General features: G+C 38.9%; 1 protein-coding gene and 1 pseudogene across 1 annotated transcript in view; one reads left to right on the top strand and one right to left on the bottom strand.

Annotated features, from left to right (window-relative positions):
* The window catches only part of Rit2 (Ras-like without CAAX 2), a 346,997-nt gene that overhangs the window by 118,943 nt on the left and 204,905 nt on the right, over positions 1-23,149 (top strand).
* Positions 899-2,809, bottom strand: LOC147999705 (large ribosomal subunit protein eL18 pseudogene; annotated as a pseudogene).

Here is a 23,149-nt window from a genome sequence, read left to right as displayed (position 1 = left end):
CAGCTTCACCCAGATCTGTTCCGATTGTTACACAGACTTGTGAACTAGAAAATCCTACCATTATTGCTTCACACTTTGCTATGTGCTGCTATCAGATGGCTGACCAGGGCAGCATATTAATGGATTTGTTCAGTCTAAATGTAGCTAGAGAATAGTACAGGTCTGTGGACAGAATGATGAAACATGAATCTGAGGCTTGGAGAGTGGTAATACTGAGGAAGTTGGGGGTGTTAAATCTGTACGCCATTATATACTTGTCAACCATGTATTAACTGTTGCCAAACACAGGTGGAGTACATACGGCTAAGCAGATGGTGATGTGTTGGCTTTTACACTATTATTAAACCTGCTCACTCAGGAGGTGGTCCATGCAGTTGATTTAACAGAAATTATATCTCTGTAGGGGACTGGAAAGACCACTACTGCAGTATTTTAATTATGCCACATTGCTTGATTTTGATAACATTAATTTCCATATTGGCCAAAATTTATTAATTGTACAATAAACCTAGAAGGGCAATAGAAAAGCTATTGTTAATGTTATTACCTGGAATTTGAGTATCACGGTATGCAAACTAGTGAAGGGCCATCCTCTTAGAGGCAACCTTGAAGGCCACATCCAGCCTGCTTCGTGATCATATCTGTAGAGGTGAAGGAAGGACAAACTCTTTTCTACCTGTTACAAGTCTTATGGAGGACACTGTGATGAAACGCAGATTAACAAGAAAGGCTTAACACTTAATTAACCCAGGTCTTCTGTACATAAAATCTTTGTAGAACCAAGATATATCTGGAAATTCAGAGGAACCTTGTGTTCTTTTTTCCCTTTCAACATCCAAAGCTTGTTTATGTTAACAGTGAGATCCAGGGATCATTTTTTGTACCCTCGGCTGACCCTTTAGCCTCGGGCACGCTCGAACTTTCAGCCTTCAGAACTGACAGAGGGTTCGGTGTGGCTGCTTGGGGTTCCTGGGACCTTGTATAAAGGTAGGTACACGTCTCAGCCCTTCTGAGGACCAGACAGGAGCACAGTGCCACAACCCCTGGGAGGCTCCAGGGCCAGCTGGTTGAAGGGAAAGCTCTTACTCCCAGCTTTGAGGATGCGACTTCCGGCAGGCTGTGCACCAACAGTGCACACACCTTCAGTTTGAGCTCTTCAGAGAATCCTCACATCATCTGTGACCATCCCCACAACCACAGCGATTTCGTTCTCCCGGTCAGGAAACTTCATTTTTCGGATCATCAGGGACAGGGACGGAGATGATCGGTTAGTGTGATTCACAAATAACCTTTTCAGCGCTACCTGATTCAAGGCAGAGTTGGTCCCTAGCCAGAAACCTGTAGTTTGATTAACAGCCTTAGGTAGATGTCCTGGCCCTTGAGATCCCTTCAATCGTTGTGGTGAATGTGAGTACCCACGATGGCACCTTCTGCTCGGCCAGGTCCAGAAAGACCCAAACCTCGTATTCTTAAGCTTAGATTTGTTGACAAATTGTTACAAAGAGGACAGAAGCTAGACTAACGTAAATACACTAGAAACTAAGCTCATTTAGATCCCTCCTGGCCTTTCCTAGCAACATTTCTTTCTCCTGTGATTATGCAGGGACCATGCCATGTATAAGTCTTCAAATGACAGTGGCTTCAGCCTACTGCATGGCTCCATGCAGAAAAACCCACACGGTGGAAAGAAAGCTGATTCCTGCAAGTTATCGCCCGGATGTGCATCACAGCACATACAAACTCCCAAACTTATTGATAAAAGAACAGCAAGACGCCATGCTTGGGGGTAGCATGCACTGCCTTTTAAGATTTTAATTTGTCTTTCTTCTAGGGTTCGAGTTAGTGTAGTAATGCTCAGTTCTCCCACAGTTGTTCATGAAACATAGTTGTCTTCTCCCCTTAGGTATTGTGTTTCTAAAAGCAGCCAGTCCATGGACAACTGTAATGATTAGAAGGAGTTTTCTAGAAGGAAACTAAAAATTCCTGTCTATAGTATATACTGGCTTTAGAAGCATCTGCTGAAAAATAATATATTTTGGATTTGTAGTATTTGAGTCTCAAGGAGGGTAAATGCTCTGTCAAGCTTGTGCATTTAACTTGAAGGCAATTTCAGACTCAGAGACATTTACACTTTTATGTTTCTTCTTTTACAAAATAGTATAGTGTGTATCAAGAACTTCATAAAGTAAGAAAGAAACAAACAAAAAATTTAGGACATGCCCATCCTCAAATACCCTAAGGTTTGGAGCAACGAGGATTCCATGTTATAAAGGTAGCCAATTGGGAGATAAACTTCAGTAGATTTAGGCAAGTCTTGTCAATGGTCTCTCTGAGATACCAACAATGTATCAGGTCAAGACCGGAGAGTTACACATGGCTTTAAATGGAAGTCCAAACAAGTACAGCAAATTTAAGCTATTCATGGAATCATGCTCATCCTTAAGAGGAAAAATGAAAACAGTCTCCAATACTGTTGGCACTTCTGCATTTATTACTATGCTATTGTACCTAGTAACTGAAACTATTAATATGCTGTTAAATCCAGTAACTGAGACAAGACACAGAAAGGATCATGAACTTAGCTGCTGCAGGGGTCTGTCTACTGTGGAATAACAGGAAGCACAGTTTTATCTGGTTTACTCCCACCAGCTCTGCACTCTGAGGGAGTCCCCAGCCCAGGTGACCCTAATTTACTCCTCTGTGAAATGAAAGAACGCGACTTGATCTCTGAGGTGCCGTCCAGATTTAAAGCTCTGTAATTTTCTGAATTACTGCTGGCTTGACTGATGCATAACTCTTCTATTAGCATCTTAATAGCCAGTTAGGCTCCGAGTTTTAACCGTGTGTGTTTGTGGCTAATACTCACAGAGGGGCTTTAGGGCATGGCCTTTTCTCCGAGAATCATTTTACTCTACAAATTGGTGTGGATTCTTCTGAGATTGGTAAGTAGAATTTGAGCTAGAAGTGCCCCAAAATGGACATAAAATTTAGAGATGGCCGCAATGCCCCTTTAGATAATTAAGACACAGTGTCCTGAGGTCAGTGTAAGAGGCCTAACCCTTCAGTCAGCCCTTATTGTGTGTTGATAGTTCTGGTCATCTCATAGATGCTGAGTGGCTTTCTCAGTCAATTGATACAACTTCATATGAGAAACACAAGCAGAAGATGGACTTTTGAGGATTTAAGTATATTCCTTAAGAAGGAATGATGTAGCTTTTCATTCTGCATGGATGCTGTCGGAGATATTGTGATGTGCTGGTTACTTTGATAACCCCCCCCAACTTTATCAGGACTTTTAGAGACTAACATTTCAGCAGTTCCTACAGTAAAATAGTTTGACAATTTAAGTTTAGAACACGAGAAGGCAACTTCGAAACACAAGACTGAAAACCACTCCCCCTACAATACACAAAATAGGGGCTACTCAGCGGTAGTAGTGTCTTTGCCCATCACCTCCAAGATCCTGAGTTCAATCCCAACCACCCTAGAAAAAAAAGCAAAACCAAACCAAAAATCTAAAATTGTTTAAGAGTATGAGCACTGTGTTTTAAGTACTTGTGCTTCTACAGTTGGCTAGATGCAATGATGAAATTTACAAATATCGCCATTAAACTCTAAAAAAATATAATCACGATTTGCATGACTTGCTGCAGAAAATAAAATGTGTATAATTAAAAATATTTGCAAGTTAACTACTTTTAAAGTGCTTTTTAAAAGTAAACATTTTTATTTAGGGGTAAAATCAGCTACACTATTAACTGTAGAAGAAGAGGATAATAACCGTGTACATCTGTGAGCTGTGCGCTGCCTTCACATGATTATTTGGGCTCTAATAGATTTGCAACATTAGATGTTGCTTATTGAGATTAAAAATAAGTTAAAAAACACCCTGCAGTTCTTGGCTTTGAAGAATCTACACTTTTAGTTTTTTGTGCATTAAGAAGAAATTAGACTCAAAATTGAAGAAAGAAATATTTCATCGCACATTTTAAACCTATGATCTCTCTACCTTTCTCTTATATTTAATTTCATTAGGAAATCCTGCTTTAAGTGCAAATTACCTGATAGTGTTATATGAAGAACATTAATATTTATGTATTTATCATGTGCATCTTAGCTGATATTCGGCAATTTTCAACATTAAAACTGCCAAATTAAAAAAAAAGACATGATTTATAGTTTGCACAAAATCCTCAGTAAAACGCTAACCAAGATTTTATTTGTGCTGAGCTCAAGGTCTTGTGTGCACTAAGCGAGTTCTTTCTACATTGTGCAACCTATCAGCCCCTGTCAAAACTTCTTAAAGCATCCTTTTGGTAGAAATGTCTGATAATTAGAATTTCTTTCATAATTCATTTCTCAGCCTCCTGACAGCAACTGACATGGGGCAATTACCTCAGTATTCCACTGTGGAGGGTGATACCCTGTGTGCATAGGGCTATCACTGAGAAAGGCCCTACACAAACGCGTTAGGTAAGAGAGAAGTGCTTCTGAGTTAAGATTCATGTAAATGGCTGAGTGTGTGACTCCTAGAGTGTTGACTCTGCCACAGAGACCACATATTTCACCATTCACAAATACAGCACACTATAAATTCACAAGTGGCTTGACCAAGACTTAGTGGCTGCTGACAGAGACGGAAGATCTTCGCTTTTTATTCATGAGCTATACCTGGAGTCCTGTCAGGATGAATCTTTTACCTCCCCTGCAAGCGATCTCCTCCAAAATGAATAGCACTGTGATTTCCGTAAATCACAGTTTCTACAACTTGTTATTTGTTTTAATTTTTTCAATGTAAGTGATGTCCTTGGGAAGGTATCTAATTAGAAACCAATATAGAATATCATGAGAACAATGGACAATCCGCACAGAATAGTAAATCTCAAAAAGCATTATTACTGGAACAATTTTTATCACCAGTCTTTCCTGTTATTTTCTTTATATTATTTTGTAGAGTTTCAAGCATTTGCAGAATTTTTTTTGCAGTTCTTTTTTTTTTTTTTTTTTTTGGTTCTTTTTTTCGGAGCTGGGGACCGAACCCAGGGCCTTGCGCTTCCTAGGTAAGCGCTCTACCACTGAGCTAAATCCCCAGCCCCTTTTTTTGCAGTTCTAACATGTTAAGTATTGTCTGCATTTTGATTAATTGCAAATGTGATTGTACTATGTAGTGAATTATTTCCTATTTAACATCTATATAAATGTTTGAACTATTGCTTTATTCCATAATACTTGTAATATCAGCAATTTTTATGCAGGAGCAACATAATTAAGAATAATTAAGTAAATGAGAAATTCAGTGGCAGATATGGCATGCCAATGGATTGTTTTCTTCTCATGTCTGACTGAAATGGTTTCTATAGCATTTATTTTTTGTATTTATTTATAATATTTATACGGATTTATTTTTATGGCTCACGTTTGTCTCAACCAAAATAACAGAGTAAATGTTATTTACATGTTTTATGTTCTACTGTTGAGCTATCATTCTCAACACTAGCTCATCTCTTATTTCTGCAGTGAAGAATTCAGTGGTGGAAAATAATTGAATTCTCTGGACAGTTCTAAAACATGTAACAAACACACATGTTTAAAACGGTCTCCTGTCTTCAAATTTTTTAACTTTTTTTAGAAGAAAGAGGGTCCATTGGATAGTTAAGATAAAATGCTACCAATACATAGTAAAGGTAGTTCACAGTATTATTTTAGGAATAATAGCTTTTCTTTTTTCTTAAACAAAGTGTTAACCACAGAAGGATCCGTCTGGGCTTGTCTGATGCCCTTTGTACTATAGGAGCAGTACTATGCCAACAATTCATTATTTTGTTTTAGAGTGATGTAACATGATATGGAGTCAGGGTGTTTGGAGGTTTGTGCATATCTGGGAAATAAGAAGGGATGTGAGGAAGGAAACGGGAACACTGGCTTCTTGAGTTCATTTAAAGTGCTAAGGAAATGTGCTGGTTCTATGTTCTAGGATACTTAGAGTCACTAAGTTTCTTGGGGTAGAAGTTTGGTCAGTAGAGAGGTAACATGAGGAAGACGTGGGGTCTTGGAAAGGTGGATCCTTAGCCTTCGAAGGCCACAACCGCAAGGATGTTGATGCTGGCTTGTCAAGATGGGTTAGTTCTTCTGATGGAAATGTGATATGAACAGGTCAGAAATGGACCTTCCTGGTTTCTGGCTTATGGTCTCAACCTTTAATCTTCTCTCACAGACCTTCTCCTCATAAACCTTGCAGTGACATACCCTCTTCTTTGTAGAGATATCCCCAGTGAATGTTCAGTGCCATATTCTTAGACCTCAAATGCTATACCTTCTTTAAAAATTAAATGCAGAACCTGAGTTATGTTAATGAAGCAGTAGAAATTAGACCACAATATGGTCATTGGTGATCCAGAAATAATGATATTAATTTGTTTGGAATGACATACACTTCGAATTTCACAGGAAGGATGCAGCTGAAAACCAGCAAGGGAAATATCAGTCTTTGAATTTGAGATAAAATTATAGTAAGTTTAATTTAAAGATTTTACTTTTTTAAAAATTTGCTTCATGATCCATAATTGAGGAATGTCCCAGTCTATAAAAAAGGAATGGTTGTTTCAATGAACTGAGCAGAAGAGTCTGACTTTAAAGGCAGGAAAAAAAAATCAAACTATACCACACCACACCAAACCAAACCAAACCAAACCAAACCAAACCAAACCAAACCAAACCAAACCAAACCAAACCAAGCCAAACCAAGCCAAGCCAAACCAAACCAAACCAAACCAAACCAAACCAAATCAAACCAAACCAAACCAAACCAAACCAAATCAAGCCAACCAACCAAACCTGAGATACAGATAGAAAGTTGGACAGGTTGTCTTTTTAATAATATATTTTTTATTTAATCTTTTTTTATAGTCCAGATTTTATCCCCATCCCAGTCTACCATCTGACTCTTCTACATCCCATATTTCCTCCTCACATCTCTACAAGGATGTCCTCACCCCCTTACCCTCCACCCTACCAGATATCCTCACTCTGTGGGGCTCCAGTCTCTTGAGGGTTAGGTGCATCTTCTCTGACTGAGTCCAAACCCAGTAGTGTTGGACTGATTGCTTTGGAATTGCTGTTCTTGCAATTTATGGTACCTCAGGTGAAGTTCCTACTGATTGGCTGATGTAAATTTGCTTGGCATTTGTTTTTGTTTCTGAAAACTGGTTCATTCCAGAATCCAGTACAATTTTATGTACAGATCAGAGGTGATGTTTTAGTTTGACCTGTTCTGCAGGAGACTAGGGTGAAATATCAGCTCAAAATAGAAGTCTGTAAATCATTAGCATCTCATATTCATTATAGTTAACATCATTTCTAAATTCAAGTAAGTCCATTGGCTTTCTTTATGAAATTAAGTTTTTAAAAGAAAAATTATATATTTTTTGTTTGTATCTGCTGACCTGCTAGATATTTTGTGATATTTCTTAATTATACAGTTGTTCAGTTAATGATGAAAAATACTATAGTCAAAATTGTGTGTGTGTGTGTGTGCGTGAGTGCGTGCGTGCGTGCGTGCGTGCGTGCGTGCGTGTGTGTGTGTGTGTGTGTGTGTGTGTGTGTGTGTGTGTGTTGATGGTGGCGGTGGTAGTGAGGATGAACTTCTAGAGACTAGTATTCTACTAAAAGTAGGAGTTCTCAAAGGCCCTGGACATTGCACTTGAAGTAAAGAATTTGCAATCCAAATTTCTTCATTAGAAATCAATTCTGCACCAGCTACCAGTAAATAGCATGCTGATTTTAACACCAGTGAGAAACTGGAAACAAATGGCCCAAAAGAGTTGGAAAATATATTGTCCTGGAACAATTAAATATCTTAAAAGCATGTAAGAGTTTCTTCTGATCAATAGAACTGGATGAGTAGTCTGTGTGGGGCTCTTCTGCACAATGGATTCATTTAGCTGTGTACCAGAATCCTTTCAATTCTGAATGTAGACAGAGGCACTAAGGACTATCTTCCATAAAGTCTACTCTCATTCCAGTGGCAGTTTTTAACTGTAAGGAGCCCACCTGCCAGGCTAATCAGAATCCTTGCTATTACTAAGAAATCTGGAGCCAGTTGCTCTCCTGTCAGGCTGCTGAGCCAAGAATCTGCAGTCTGTCTCCTACTTTGAAGCAAAACTGTCTGTCTCTGAAAGACGTTAAAGATAAGCATGCTTTCATTTTCTGAACGTATTCCTTCTCCAAGTAGCTCTGGCAGTTATGGAGAATCTTCTAGCTCATTATCCTGAATACTGTTCCCTCATCCTAAATAAATTCAAGTTTCAAATGGAAGATAAAATATCTAATGGAACATTGAAATATATTTATATCAGTAATATTTTAATGGAGCTATAAACTGAGTACTCTCCAGGAGGAAAATAGATTTAAACCCATTTAAAATGATTTCTCCTCCCATCTATGGTTAGCTTATTTTTGTATTTTTAATGATCTTTTGTGATTCAGGAAAGCCCCACTTAGGACAAAATGCAAAATGCTATTATTTCTTTTTGCAGATACCCAGCTTTGTCTTCAAATCAAGCTTCTATTCTGAGAAAGCCCAACGTGCTTTCCTGGTAGAAGAATTGAATATTATTTCACATAGGTTTCATATGTCAAAAAGGTAGATATGTGCTATTATGTCTACTTGTGCTCTTACCCCTGTATCACCACATTTAGACTGTCATAGGAATGATGCTGAGTTATAAAGAAAAATAGTCAAGATACAGTTGAGATCATGGCTTTAACTAAAAAAGTAATACAGTGAGCTATATAAGGTTACCTCTTATTAAATTACAAGGAGCCAATAGAATTGAAACACTGCCACAAATAATAAGGATGGGTCTGTATAACTACATCTCATCTCTCTCCTCTGATAGGAGGCCTTCATAGACTTTTCTTCTAAGCAAAACCAAAATGACGAATAACCCATATTAGTAGTTCTGGTAGTAAATGTATATAGTACAGTAGACACCACTTTTTGTACTCTGTGGCCCTGGAAAGAGCATATAAAATCCAGTCTCAGCACTAACCATGAGGTACCTTAGGGGGAGCATGTTGAATCAGATCTCCTAATATCTCAAGTCCTCACAATAGATCAATGAGTTCCGGTGCTGGTGTTGCCTCCCTCTGGGCTTAGGCACTCTCTCAACTTGTATCTTGATCTTGCACTGTAATTGTAGATCAGAGAAGCCTGTGGTTACAAGTGATCATCAGGAATCACAGACAGTCTCAGAGCTGGCACAGTAGAGTAGTTCTTATGGCCATGATAAGTTCTCGGCATGCCTGTAGGTTTTTTTTTTTTTTTTTTTTTGTTTTTAATGTATGGGCCATATGTGGGGCAGGCTTTGAATGGGTGTTCCTTCTGTGTCTGTTTTAATCTTTGCCTCTCTATTCCCTACCAAGGGTATTCTTGTTCCCCTTTTAAAGAAGGAGTGAAGCATTCACATTTTGATCATCCGTCTTGAGTTTCATTTGTTCTAGGCATCTAGGGTAATTCAAGCATTTGGGCTAATAGCCACTTATCAATGAGTGCATACCATGTGTGTTTTTCTGTGATTGGGTTACCTCACTCAGGATGATATTTTCCAGTTCCAACCATTTGCCTACGAATTTCATAAAGGCATTGTTTTTGATAGCTGAGTAATATTCCATTGTGTAGATGTACCACATTTTCTGTATCCATTCCTCTGTTGAAGGGCATCTGGGTTCTTTCCAGCTTCTGGCTATTATAAATAAGGCTGCGATGAACATAGTGGAGCATGTGTCTTTTTTATATGTTGGGGCATCTTTTGGGTATATGCCCAAGAGAGGTATAGCTGGATCCTCAGGCAGTTCAATGTCTAATTTTCTGAGGAACCTCCAGACTGATTTCCAGAATGGTTTTACCAGTCTGCAATCCCACCAACAATGGAGGAGTGTTCCTCTTTCTTCACATCCTCGCCAGCATCTGCTGTCACCTGAGTTTTTGATCTTAGCCACTCTCATTGGTGTGAAGTGAAATCTCAGGGTTGTTTTGATTTGCATTTCCCTTATGACTAAAGATGTTGAACATTTCTTTAGGTGTTTCTCAGCCATTCGGCATTCCTCAGCTGTGAATTCTTTGTTTAGTTCTCAACCCCATTTTTTAATAGGGTTATTTGTCTCCCTGCGGTCTAACTTCTTGAGTTCTTTGTATATTTTGGATATAAGGCCTCTATCTGTTGTAGGATTGGTAAAGATCTTTTCCCAATCTGTTGGTTGCCGTTTTGTCCTAACCACAGTTTCCTTTGCCTTACAGAAGCTTTGCAGTTTTATGAGATCCCATTTGTCGATTCTTGATCTTAGAGCATAAGCCATTGGTGTTTTGTTCAGGAAATTTTTTCCAGTGCCCATGAGTTCGAGATGCTTCCCCACTTTTTCTTCTACTAGTTTGAGTGTATCTGGTTTGATGTGGAGGTCCTTGATCCACTTGGACTTAAGCTTTGTACAGGGTGATAAGCATGGATCGATTTGCATTCTTCTACATGTTGACCTCCAGTTGAACCAGCACCATTTGCTGAAAATGCTATCTTTTTTCCATTGGATGGTTTTGGCTCCCTTGTCAAAAATCAAGTGCCCATAGGTGTGTGGGTTCATTTCTGGGTCTTCAACTCTGTTCCATTGGTCTATTTGTCTGTCTCTGTACCAATACCATGCAGTTTTTATCACTATTGCTCTGTAATACTGCTTGAGTTCAGGGATAGTGATTCCCCCTGAAGTCCTTTTATTGTTGAGGATAGTTTTAGCTATCCTGGGTTTTTTGTTATTCCAGATGAATTTGCAAATTTTTCTGTCTAACTCTTTGGAGAATTGGATTGGTATTTTAATGGGAATTGCATTGAATCTGTAGATCACTTTTGGTAGAATGGCCATTTTTACTATATTAATCCTGCCAATCCATGAGCATGGGAGATCTTTCCATCTTCTGAGGTCGTCTTCAATTTCTTTCTTCAGAGTCTTGAAGTTCTTATTGTACAGATCTTTTACTTGCTTGGTTAAAGTCACACCGAGGTACTTTATATTGTTTGGGTCTATTATGAAGGGTGTCATTTTCCTAATTTCTTTCTCATGCCTGTAATGAGACACGTTACATCTCTTCCCCGAATCTGTATTATTTTGTCCAACAATAAGTTGACTAACCTTTACCCAACAGTCATTCCCAAACCCAAACCTCTGGTAATAACTGTAGATCTAACAATACATTTAAAAACTCCAGGAAAAGGAAAGACAGTGCAGGATCATAGGCATTTTTTTTTTAACATTGGTTGTCATAGTTTCAGTTCTGTTCCTTTGAGAAAAATATACTGACTGAAAACAGCCGAGAGGGCAAAGGTCTACTTTAGATTACAGTTATAAAGGAAGGCCAGGGCAGGAGATCAGGGCAGGAACTTGGTAGCAGAAACTTCAGTAGAGACTGTGGAGGAATGTTGCTTACTGGTTTGCTCGTCATTGCTCAATCAACTAATTTTTCCTTTTCTCTCCTCTCCTCCCGTCCCCTCCCCTCCCCTCCCCTCCCCTCCCCTCTCCTCTCCTCTCTTCCCCTCACCTTCCTTCCCCTCTCCTCTCTTCCCCTCACCTTCCCTCCCCTCCTCTCTCCTCCCCTTCCTTCCTTCCTTCCTTCCTTCCTTCCTTCCTTCCTCCCTCTTTCTTTCTTTCTTTCTTTCTTTCTTTCTTTCTTTCTTCCCTCTTTCTTTTCTTTCTTTCTTTCTTTCTTTCTTAATGTGTCACGTGTCATATTTTGTATTATGTAGAATGATATCGATATGAGTATAACTGTAGATATCTTTCTGAGACACTGATTTTAGTTTGAGGGTTTAACTAGAGGTAGAATTATAATATAAGAGAGTAATTCTATGTTAATTTTTTATTGGATATTTTTTATTTACTTTTCAAATGTTATCCCCTTTCCCATTTCCTATCCATAAACGCCATATCCCATTCCCCTCTCCCTTCTTCTATGAGGGTGTTCCCCCAACCAACAACCCACCCCTTCCCACCTTCCCACCCAGACATTCCCCTACACTGGGAGGTTGAGTCTTGGCAGGACCAAGGGCTTCTTCTCCCATTGCTGCCCAACAAGGCCATTCTCTGCTACATATACAGCTGGAGCCATGTGTCTATCCATGTATAATCTTTGGATGGTGATTTAGTCCCTGTGAGCTTTGGTTGGTTGGTATTGTTTTTCTTATGGTCTTGCGTACCCTTTAAGCTCCTTCAATCCTTTTTCTAACCCCTCCATAGGGAACCCCATTCTCAGTTCAATGGTTGGCTGCTAGCATCTGCATTTATATTTGTCATATTCTGACAGAGCCTCTCAGGAGACAGCTATATCAGGCTTCTGTCAGCATGTACTTCTTGGCATGAACAATATTGTCTGGATTTGGTGGCTGTATGTATATGAGCTGGATCCACAGGTGGGGCAGGTTCTGAATGGCCATTCCTTCAGTCTTTGCTCTAAACTTTGTCTCTATATCTACTCCTATGAATATTTTTGTTTCCCCTATTAAGAAGGACTGAAGCATTCACATTTTGGTCATTCTTCTTTTTGAGCTTCATGTGGTCTATGGATTGAATTTGGGTAATTTGAGCTTTTGGGCTAATATCCACTTATCAGTGAGTACATACCATGTGTGTTTTTGGTGATTGGGTTATCTCACTGAGGATGATATTTTTCTAGTTCCATCATTTGTCTATGAATTTCATAAAGTCATTATTTTTAATAGATGCGTAGTATTCCATTGTGTAGAAGTACCACATTTTCTGTATCGATTCCTCTGTTTAAGGAAATCTGGGTTCTTTCCAGCTTCTGGCTATTATAAATAAGGCTATTATGAACATAGTGGAGCATGTGTCCTTGTTATATGTTGGAGCATCTTTTGGGTATATGCCCAGGACTGGTATAGCTGGGTCTTCAGGTAGTACTATGTGCAATTTTCTGAGGAACCTCCAAGCTGATTTCCAGAGTGGTTGCACCAGCATGCAATCCCACTAACAATGGAGGAGTGCTCCTCTTTCTCCACATCCTTGTCAGCATCTGTTGTCACCAGAGTTTTTGATCTTAACCATTCTCAATGGTGTGAGATGGCATCTCAGGGTTGATTTGATTTGCATTTCCCTGATGACTAAGGATGTTCAACATTTCTTTAGGTACTTCTCAGCCATTCGATATTCCTCAGCTGAAAGTTCTTTGTTTAGTTCTGTACCCCATTATTAATAGGATTATTTGATTCTCTGGAGTTTAACTTCTTGAGTTCTTTATATATATTGAATATGAGCCCTCTAATGGATGTAGGATTGGTAAGGATCTTTTCTCAACCTGTTTGTTGCCGTTTTGTCCTGATGACCTTTGCCTTACAGAAAGTTTGCAATTTTATGAGTTTCTATTTGTCCATTCTTTATCTTAGAGCCTGATAAACAACTTCAGCAAAGTGGCTAGATACTAAATTAACTCAAACAAATAAGTAGCTTTCCTCTACTCAAAGGATAAACAGGCTGAGAAAATAATTAAGTAGAGGACACCAGTCACAATAGTCACAAATGTTATAAAATACCTTAGTGTGACTCTAACCAAGCAAGTGAAAGATCTGTATGACAAGAACTTCAAGTTTGAAGAAAGAAATTGAAGAATGTCTCAGAAGATGGAATGATCTCCCATGCTCATAGATTGGCCGGATTAATATTGAAAAAAAATGGCTATCTTGCCAAAAACAATGTACAGTTTCAGTGTAATCCCCATCAAAATTCCGACTCAATTCTTCATAGAATTAGAAAGAACAATTCATTGTAATAACAACAAAAAAAAGGATAGCTAAAACTATCCTCAACAATAAAAGAACGTCTACAGGAATGACCATTCCTGACCGCAAGCAGTGTTACAGAACAATAGTGATAAAAACTGTATGGTATTGAGTACATTGGTACAGAGACAGACAGGTAGGTTAATGGAATAGAATTGAAGACCCAGAAATGAACCCAAACACCTATGGTCACTTGATCTTTGACAAAAGAGCTAAAACATCCAGTGGAAAAAAGATAGCCTTTTTCAATAAATGGTGCTGGTTCAACAGGAAGTCAGCATGTAGAAGAATGCAAATCGATCTATTCTCATCACCCTGTACAAAGTTCAAGTCCAAGTGGATCAAGGACCTCCACATCAAACCAGATACACTTAAACTAATAGAAGAAAAAGTAGGCAAGAGACTCAAATACATGGGCACTAGGGAAAATTTCCTGAACAGAACATCAATGGCTTATGCTTTAAAATCAAGAATCAACCTCATAAAATGTTAATTTTTATTAGCATTTTTACCATATTTTTTGATAATTTTCGTCTTCTTTCAAGTCCTCCCAAATCTCCCACACCTCTCTAAGAGTCCAATTACCTTATTTCTCTTGCTCCCTCCTCTCTTGTTACTCACTCTTAAAAAAAAAAAGCAGAAACCACACTGATAATCAAAAGAAATAGGTCAGAGACAAATAAGACAAAAATTAAAATAAAAATTAAACATTCATAAAACTACCATTGAGGGGAACCAGAATATGGGGGCACTGGAGCTGCAGGTCCCCTGCGCTGGACCTGAAGGGACTGGATCAACAGTTCTCTGCACCCAAATTGTGTGGAAGGGAGAGCTAAACCTTCAGAGAGGCAGACACACCTGGGAAGCCAGAAGAGACTACGTTCTGTCCACATTTCTGACTCCAGAGGAAAACACCTAACGCTATCTGGGAACCCAGATAGTGCACAGGGGCTCCTGGTAAAGGCGGTGCAGGTCCTCCTGGTTGCCACACTGACGGAGAGCTCAAAAGCAACACCCCACGAGCAAACATGAGCAGCGGGACCACAGTAAAGAACAACTTTTCTGCTCCAAGCGACCTGCCTGGTGAACTCAGGACAGAGGCCCACAGGAACAACTGAAGACCAGTAGACAGGAAAAACTACACGCCTGAAAGCAGAACACTCTGTTCCCATAACTGGCTGAAAGAAAACAGGAAAACAGGTCTACAGCACTCCTGAAACACAGGCCTATAGGACAGTCTAGCCACTGTCAGAAATAGAAGAACAAAGTAACACCAGAGATAATCTGATGGCGAGAGGCAAGCGCAGGAACCCAAGCAACAGAAAAAAAGACTACATGGCATCATTGGAGCCCAATTCTCCCACCAAAGCAAACACTGAATATCCAAACACACCAGAAAAGCAAGGTCTAGTTTCAAAATCATATTTGATCATGATGCTGGAGGACTTCAAGAAAGACATGAAAACTCCCTTAGAGAAATGCAGGAAAACATAAATAAACAAGTAGAAGCCTATAGAGAAGAATCACAATAATCCCTGAAAGAATTCCAGGAAAACACAATCAAACAATTGAAGGAATTAAAAATGGAAATAGAAGCAATGAAGAAAGAACACATGGAAACAACCCTGGATATAGAAAACCAAAGGAAGAGACAAGGAGCCATAGGCACAAGCATCACCAACAGAATACAAGAGATAGAAGAGAGAATCTCAGGAGCAGAAGATTCCATAGAAATCATCGATACAACTGCCAAAAATGATGTAAAACGGAAAAAGCTACTGGTCCAAAACATACAGGAAATCCAGGACTCAATGAGAAGATCAAACCTAAGGATAATAGGTATAGAAGAGAGTGAAGACTCCCAGCTCAAAGGGCCAGTAAATATCTTCAACAAAATCATAGAAGAAAACGTCCCTAACCTAAAGAAAGAGATGCCCATAAGCATACAAGACGCCTACAGAACTCCAAATAGATTGGACCAGAAAAGAAACTCCTCCCATCACATAATAGTCAAAACACCAAATGCCAAAAACAAAGAAAGAATATGAAAAGAAGTAAGGGAAAAAGGTCAAGTAACATACAAAGGTAGACCTATCAGAATCACAAACAGACTTCTCACCAGAGACTATGAAAGCCAGAAGATCCTGGACAGATGTCATACAGACCCTAAGAGAACACAAATGCCAGCCCAGGTTACTGTATCCTGCAAAACTCTCAATTAACATAGATGAAGAAACCAAGATATTCCATGACAAAACCAAATTTACACAATATCTTTCTACAAATCCAGCACTACAAAGGATAATAAATGGTAAAGCCCAACATAAGGAGGCAAGCTATACACTAGAAAAAGCAAGAAACTAATCGTCTTGGCAACAAAACAAAGAGAAGAAAAGCACACAAACACAACCTCACATCCAAATATGAATATAACAGGAAGCAATAATCACTACTCCTTAATATCTCTCAACATCAATGGTCTCAACTCCCCAATAAAAAGACATAGATTAACATACTGGATAAGCAATGAGGACCCTGCATTCTGCTGCCTACAGGAAACACACCTCAGAGACAAAGACAGATACTACCTCAGAGTGAAAGGCTAGAAAACAATTTTCCAAGCAAATGGTCAGAAGAAGCAAGCTGGAGTAGCCATTCTAATATCGATTTTCAACTAAAAGTCATAAAAAAAGATTAGGAAGGACACTTCATATTCATCAAAGGAAAAATGCACCAAGATGAACTCTCAATCCTAAAATACAAAGGCACCTACATACGTAAAAGAAATCTTACTAAAGCTCAAAAAACACATTGCCCCTCACACAATAATAGTAGGAGATTTCAACACCCCACTCTCATCAATGGACAGATCATGGAAACAGAAATTAAACAGAGACATAAACACACTAAGAGAAGTTATGAACCAAATAAACTTAACCGATATTTATGGAATATTCTCTCCTAAAGCAAAAGGATATACATTCTTCTCACCACATCATGGTACTTTCTCTAAAATTGACCATATAATTGGTCATAAAACAGGCCTCAACAGATACAGAAAGATAGAAATAATCCCTTGCATCCTATCAGACCACCACGGGTAAAGCTGGTCTTCAATAACAATAAGGGAAGAACACCCACATATATGGAAGTTGAACAATGCTGTACTCAATGATAACCTGGTCAAAGAAGAAATAAAGAAATAAATTAAACACTTCTTAGAATTTAATGAAAATGAAGGTACAACATACCCAAACTTATGGGACACAATGAAAGCTGTGCTAAGAGGAAAACTCATAGCTCTGAGTGCCTGCAGAAAGAAACAGGAAAGAGCATATGTCAGCAGCTTGACAGCACCCTTAAAAGCTCTAGAACAAAAAGAAGCAAATACACCCAGGAGGAGTAGAAGGCAGGAAATAATCAAACTCAGAGCTGAAATCAACCAAGTAGGAACAAAAAGGACCATAGAAAGAATCAACAGAACCAAAAGTTGGTTCTTTGAGAAAATCAACAAGATAGATAAACCCTTAGCTAGACTAACGAGAGGACACAGAGAGTGTGTCCAAATTAACAAAATCAGAAATGAAAAGCGAGAGATAACTACAGATTTAGAGGAAATTCAAAAAATCATCAGATCCTACTACAAAAGCTTATATGCAACAAAACTTGAAAATCTGCAGGAAATGGACAATTTCCTAGACAGATACCAGGTACCGAAGTTAAATCAGGAACAGATAAACCAGTTAAACAACCCCATAACTCCTAAGGAAATAGAAGCAGTCATTAAAGGTCTCCCAACCAAAAAGAGCCCAGGTCCAGACGGGTTTAGTGCAGAATTCTATCAAACCTTCATAGAAGACCTCATACCAATATTATCCAAACTATTCCACATAATTGAAACAGATGGATCACTCCTGAATTCCTTCTACGAAGCCACAATTACTCTTATACCTAAACCACACAAAGACCCAACAAAGAAAGAGAACTTCAGACCAATTTCCCTTATGAATATCGACGCAAAAATACTCAATAAAATTCTGGCAAACCGAATCCAAGAGCACATCAAAACAATCATCCACCATGATCAAGTAGGCTTCATCCCAGGCATGCAGGGATGGTTTAATATACGGAAAACCATCAACGTGATCCATTATATAAACAAACTGAAAGAACAAAACCACATGATCATTTCATTAGATGCTGAGAAAGCATTTGACAAAATTCAACACCACTTCATGATAAAAGTCCTGGAAAGAATAGGAATTCAAGGCCCATACCTAAACATAGTAAAAGCCATATACAGCAAACCAGTTGCTAACATTAAACTAAATGGAGAGAAACTTGAAGCAATCCCACTAAAATCAGGGACTAGACAAGGCTGCCCATTCTCTCCCTACTTATTCAATATAGTTCTTGAAGTTCTAGCCAGAGCAATCAGACAACAAAAGGAGATCAAGGGGATACAGATCGGAAAAGAAGAGGTCAAAATATCACTATTTGCAGATGATATGATAGTATATTTAAGTGATCCCAAAAGTTCCACCAGAGAACTACTAAAGCTGATAAACAACTTCAGCAAAGTGGCTGGGTATCAAATTAACTCAAATAAATGAGTAGCCTTCCTCTCCACAAAAGAGAAAGAAGCCGAGAAAGAAATTAGGGAAACGACACCCTTCATTATAGATCCAAATAATATAAAGTACCTCGATGGGACTTTAACCAAGCAAGTAAAAGATCTGTACAATAAGAACTTCGAGACTCTGAAGAAAGAAATTGAAGACGACCTCAGAAGATGGAAAGATCTCCCATGCTCATGGATTGGCAGGATTAATATAGTAAAAATGGCCATTCTACCAAAAGCGATCTACAGATTCAATGCAATCCCCATCAAAATACCAATCCAATTCTTCAAAGAGTTAGACAGAACAATTTGCAAATTCATCTGGAATAACCAAAAATCTAGGATAGCTAAAAGTATCCTCAACAATAAAAGACTTCTGGGGTTATCACTATCCCTGAACTCAAGCAGTATTACAGAGCAATAGTGATAAAAACTGCATGTTTTTGGTACAGAGATAGACAGATAGACCAATGGAATAGAATAGAAAACCCAGAAATGAACCCACACACTTATGGTCACTTGATTTTTGACAAAGGAGCCAAAACCATCCAATGGAAAAAAGATAGCTTTTTCAGCAAATGGTGCTGGTTCAACTGTAGGTCAACATGTAGAAGAATGCAGATCGATCCATGCTTATCACCCTGTACAAAGCTTAAGTCCAAGTGGATCAAGGACCTCCACATCAAACCAGACACACTCAAACTAATAGAAGAAAAACTAGGGAAGCATCTGGAACACATGGGCACTGGAAAAAATTTCCTGAACAAAACACCAACGGCTTATGCTCTAAGATCAAGAATCGACAAATGGGATCTCATAAAACTGCAAAGCTTCTGTAAGGCAAAGGAAACTGTGGTTAGGACAAAACGGCAACCAACAGATTGGGAAAGATGTTTACCAATCCTACAACAGATAGAGGCCTTATATCCAAAATATACAAAGAACTCAAGAAGTTAGACCGCAGGGAGACAAATAACCCTATTCAAAAATGGAGTTCAGAACTAAACAAAGAATTCACAGCTGAGGAATGCCGAATGGCTGAGAAACACCTAAAGAAATGTTCAACATCTTTAGTCATAAGGGAAATGCAAATCAAAACAACCCTGAGATTCCACCTCACACCAATGAGAATGGCTAAGATCAAAAACTCAGGTGACAGCAAATGCTGGCGAGGATGTGGAGAAAGAGGAACATTGTTCCATTGTTTGTGGGATTGCAGACAGGTACAACCATTCTGGAAATCAGTCTGGAGGTTCCTCAGAAACTTGTACATTTAACTACCTAAAGACCCAGGTATACCTCTCTTGGGCATATACCCAAAAGATGCCCCAACATATAACAAAGTCACGTGCTCCACTATGTTCATCGCAGCCTCATTTATAATAGCCAGAAACTGGAAAGAACCCAGATGCCCTTCAACAGAGGAATGGATACAGAAAACATGGTACATCTACACAATGGAATATTACTCAGCTATCAAAAACAGTGACTTTATGAAATTCATAGGCAAATGGAGGGTACTGGAAAATATCATCCTGAGTGAGGTAACTCAATCACAGAAGAACACACATGGTATGCACTCATTGATAAGTGGCTATTAGCCCAAAGGCTTGAATTACCCTAGATGGACAGAACACATGAAACTCAAGATGGATGATCAAAATGTGAATGCTTCACTCCTTCTTTAAAAGGGGAACAAGAATACCCTTGGCAGGGAAGAGGGAGGTAAAGTTTAAAACAGAGGTAGAAGGAACACCCACTCAGAGCCTGCCCCACATGTGGCCCATACATATACAGCCATCCAATTAGACAAGATGGATGAAGCAAAGAAGTGCAGGCCGACAGGAGCCGGATGTAGATCGCTCCTGAGAGACACAGCCAGAATACAGCAAATACAGAGGCGAATGCCAGCAGCAAACCACTGAACTGAGAACGGGACCCCTGTTGTAGGAATCAGAGAATGGACTGAAGGAGCTTGAAGGGGCTCGAGACCCCATATGAACAACAATGCCAAGCAACCAGAGCTTCCAGGGACTAAGCCACTACCCAAAGACTATACATGGACTGACCCTGGACTCTGACCTCATAGGTAGCCTAAATAGCCTAGTAAGAGCACCAGTGGAAGGGGAAGCCCTTGGTTCTGCTAAGACCGAACCCCCAGTGAATGTGATTGTTGGGGTAGGGTGGTAATGGGGGGAGGATGGGGAGGGTAACACCCATATAAAAGGCGAGGGGGAGGGGTTAGTGGGATATTAGCCTGGAAACAGGGAAGGGGAATAACAATCGAAATGTATATAAGAAATACTCAAGTTAATAAAGAAAAAAAAAAGAAAGTATTTAGATCTAGAGCCAGAAAAAAAAGGGGGGGCTGGGGTTTAGCTCAGTGGTAGTGAGCTTGCCTACCAAAAACAAGGCCCTGGGTTCGGTCCCCAGCTCCTGAAAAACAAAAACAAAAACAAAAACAAACTACCATTGAGTTTGCTTTTGTTGGTCAGCAATTCCTAGGTGTGGCCTGTTATGGAATGTGTTTGCAGGGAATGATAATACATAAGAAAATTGATTCTTGTTGTCAGTTGCACAATTGCAGATAGTATTTTGGTTAGTAGTAGCACCACATGTCCACTTTGCTTTCTCAGTGCTGAATGTGCTTGGCTTGAACCTGTGTAGGGCTTGTGCATGCTGCCATAGTTAGTGAATTCATGTGTGTCTAGATCTGTTTCCTTGAATTAATTCACCACCTCTGCCTCTTACAGTGTCTGCCTCTTCTGCATATAACCCTGAGCCTTGAGAGGAAGGCTTTTTTCATAGAAGAAGGGGGAGGGAGGATGGAAGGAGGGTTTCTGGAGGGGAAACTGGGAAAGAGGATAACATTTAAAATGTAAATAAAAGTATCCCACAAAAGGAAAAAAAAGTCCAAGATCTCTTTGAAATGTTAATGTCTCTTATTATGGGCTTCTGTAAATTCCAAAATAAATTTTATATTTTTTTTTTATTTTATGAGAGCAAAACAAAGGACTGCTCTAATCAGATAAAAGTAAAACCCAATTCCAACAGTGTAGTCTATCCTTTTTAGTTCTGTGTCTGTCATCTGGGACTCATAGAATAGTTAATAAGAAACCAATTTTAAAAACTATTTTTTCTTTTTTTTGCCTTGCTTGTGAAATAATACTTCGGTCTGTGTTTGTTCTTGGTAGGAACAGTAGGAGCTTTCTGGCAACTTTCTCTTTAATCTTCCAACTATGCTAATCAGTGACCTCCATTCCCTCTCAAAATAATAATGATCAATATGCCTAATACAGTAAATACTGGGAAGTCTTTTGTAAATGCTTATCAGCTATATTTTCCCAACAAGTTCATACTTTGTTTATAATTTTAATTATCCAAATTAATTTAGCACACTAATAAAATACTTTAAGAAAAGAGTCAACACCTATACCACTTGTGTGTTTTAAAATGGTGCATTTGCAGTAGGTCTCAGCTTTCCTCACATCCGAAGTTGTTGTTGAAATAAGGTTTGGCCATGCAGTGTAAAATAATTGACATTTAAAAATCTGTACATCTGAACTCCCCTAGCTTCACAAGTGTCTTATATTCTTGCTCTACTTTTCTGATAGCAGAACACTGAAGCATGAAGAATGCATTATGGATGTATTATGCAAAAATATAGCTTTATTTGGCAGACTTATTTTAAAAGGAGGCCATGTTGACTTACCACCAAAGCTGGGGGATAAATATACATGTATGTATCTTAAATGATATAGAGCATTCAACATATATATCATTTTAGACTATCCAGCTTTTCAAGTGATAACAGCATAAGACAAAATCTGTCTCATTTAAAAAGAATTGTTCCAGGGTAGCCCTGGTAATAGGAGAACACATCCATCAATGAGTTTATACTTGAATCATCAGTAAACATTTTTTCCTACAGCCTTTTCCAAGCTGATCCTATATTTCAACAGTTCACAGCAGAATAGAGTCCTGTCATGCTTTTCTATTCTCTCTTTGGAAAATCTAGGATTCTTCTGCACTTTGTTACTCAATTACCTCATTGCAAATCTTTCACCTCTGATTCACAAAGCCTATCTTACTAGTTGTGGGACAGTAGGAGTACATTTGAGCGTTTGAGGCTATATCTGTGCTAGGTTCCAGGAGAACAATAATCCAGATAGCAGCAAGTCCAAGCCAACCCTTCTCCAAGAAACTGCTGTCTATTTCCAGCTGATGGTGCAGGGCCTTGGAATAATTAATATAGACAATTCAACCATACTGCATTTCTCTTGTTAATTATCATGCCATTAGCCCCAGAGTCAATGTGTGATTACATGCAATGTGTCTCACACAAAGCAGAGATAAAAGCAAATTTCAAGCACATATTTCACTTATCTCTAACCTTTGACCTATTTTTTTAAAAAAATATTTCAAAGAGTCTGTGGAGGCTGCAAATGTATACCTCCCCATGCTCAAATAATGAAGATTTATCCAAATGTTAGCAACAAAGGAGATACTGAATGGAAGGACTAACTGATTATCACTGGGACACTGAGCCAGGCTTGACTGGATTATTACGAATCTGACCTATTTCTTATAGCCATTAGTGTTGTCTAATGGGAATGTGGGAATACTGGTAGAAATTGTGTGTGTGTGTGTGTGTGTGTGTGTGTGTGTGTGTGTGTGTGTGTGTGTATGTGTG

Source organism: Rattus norvegicus, chromosome 18, assembly GCF_021556685.1.
Source record: "Rattus norvegicus strain SHRSP/BbbUtx chromosome 18, alternate assembly SHRSP_T2T, whole genome shotgun sequence".
NCBI classification, from domain to species: Eukaryota; Metazoa; Chordata; class Mammalia; order Rodentia; family Muridae; genus Rattus; species Rattus norvegicus.
The sequence above is the reverse complement of the archived record's forward strand: the minus strand, read 5'-3'. Positions and strand labels throughout refer to the sequence as shown.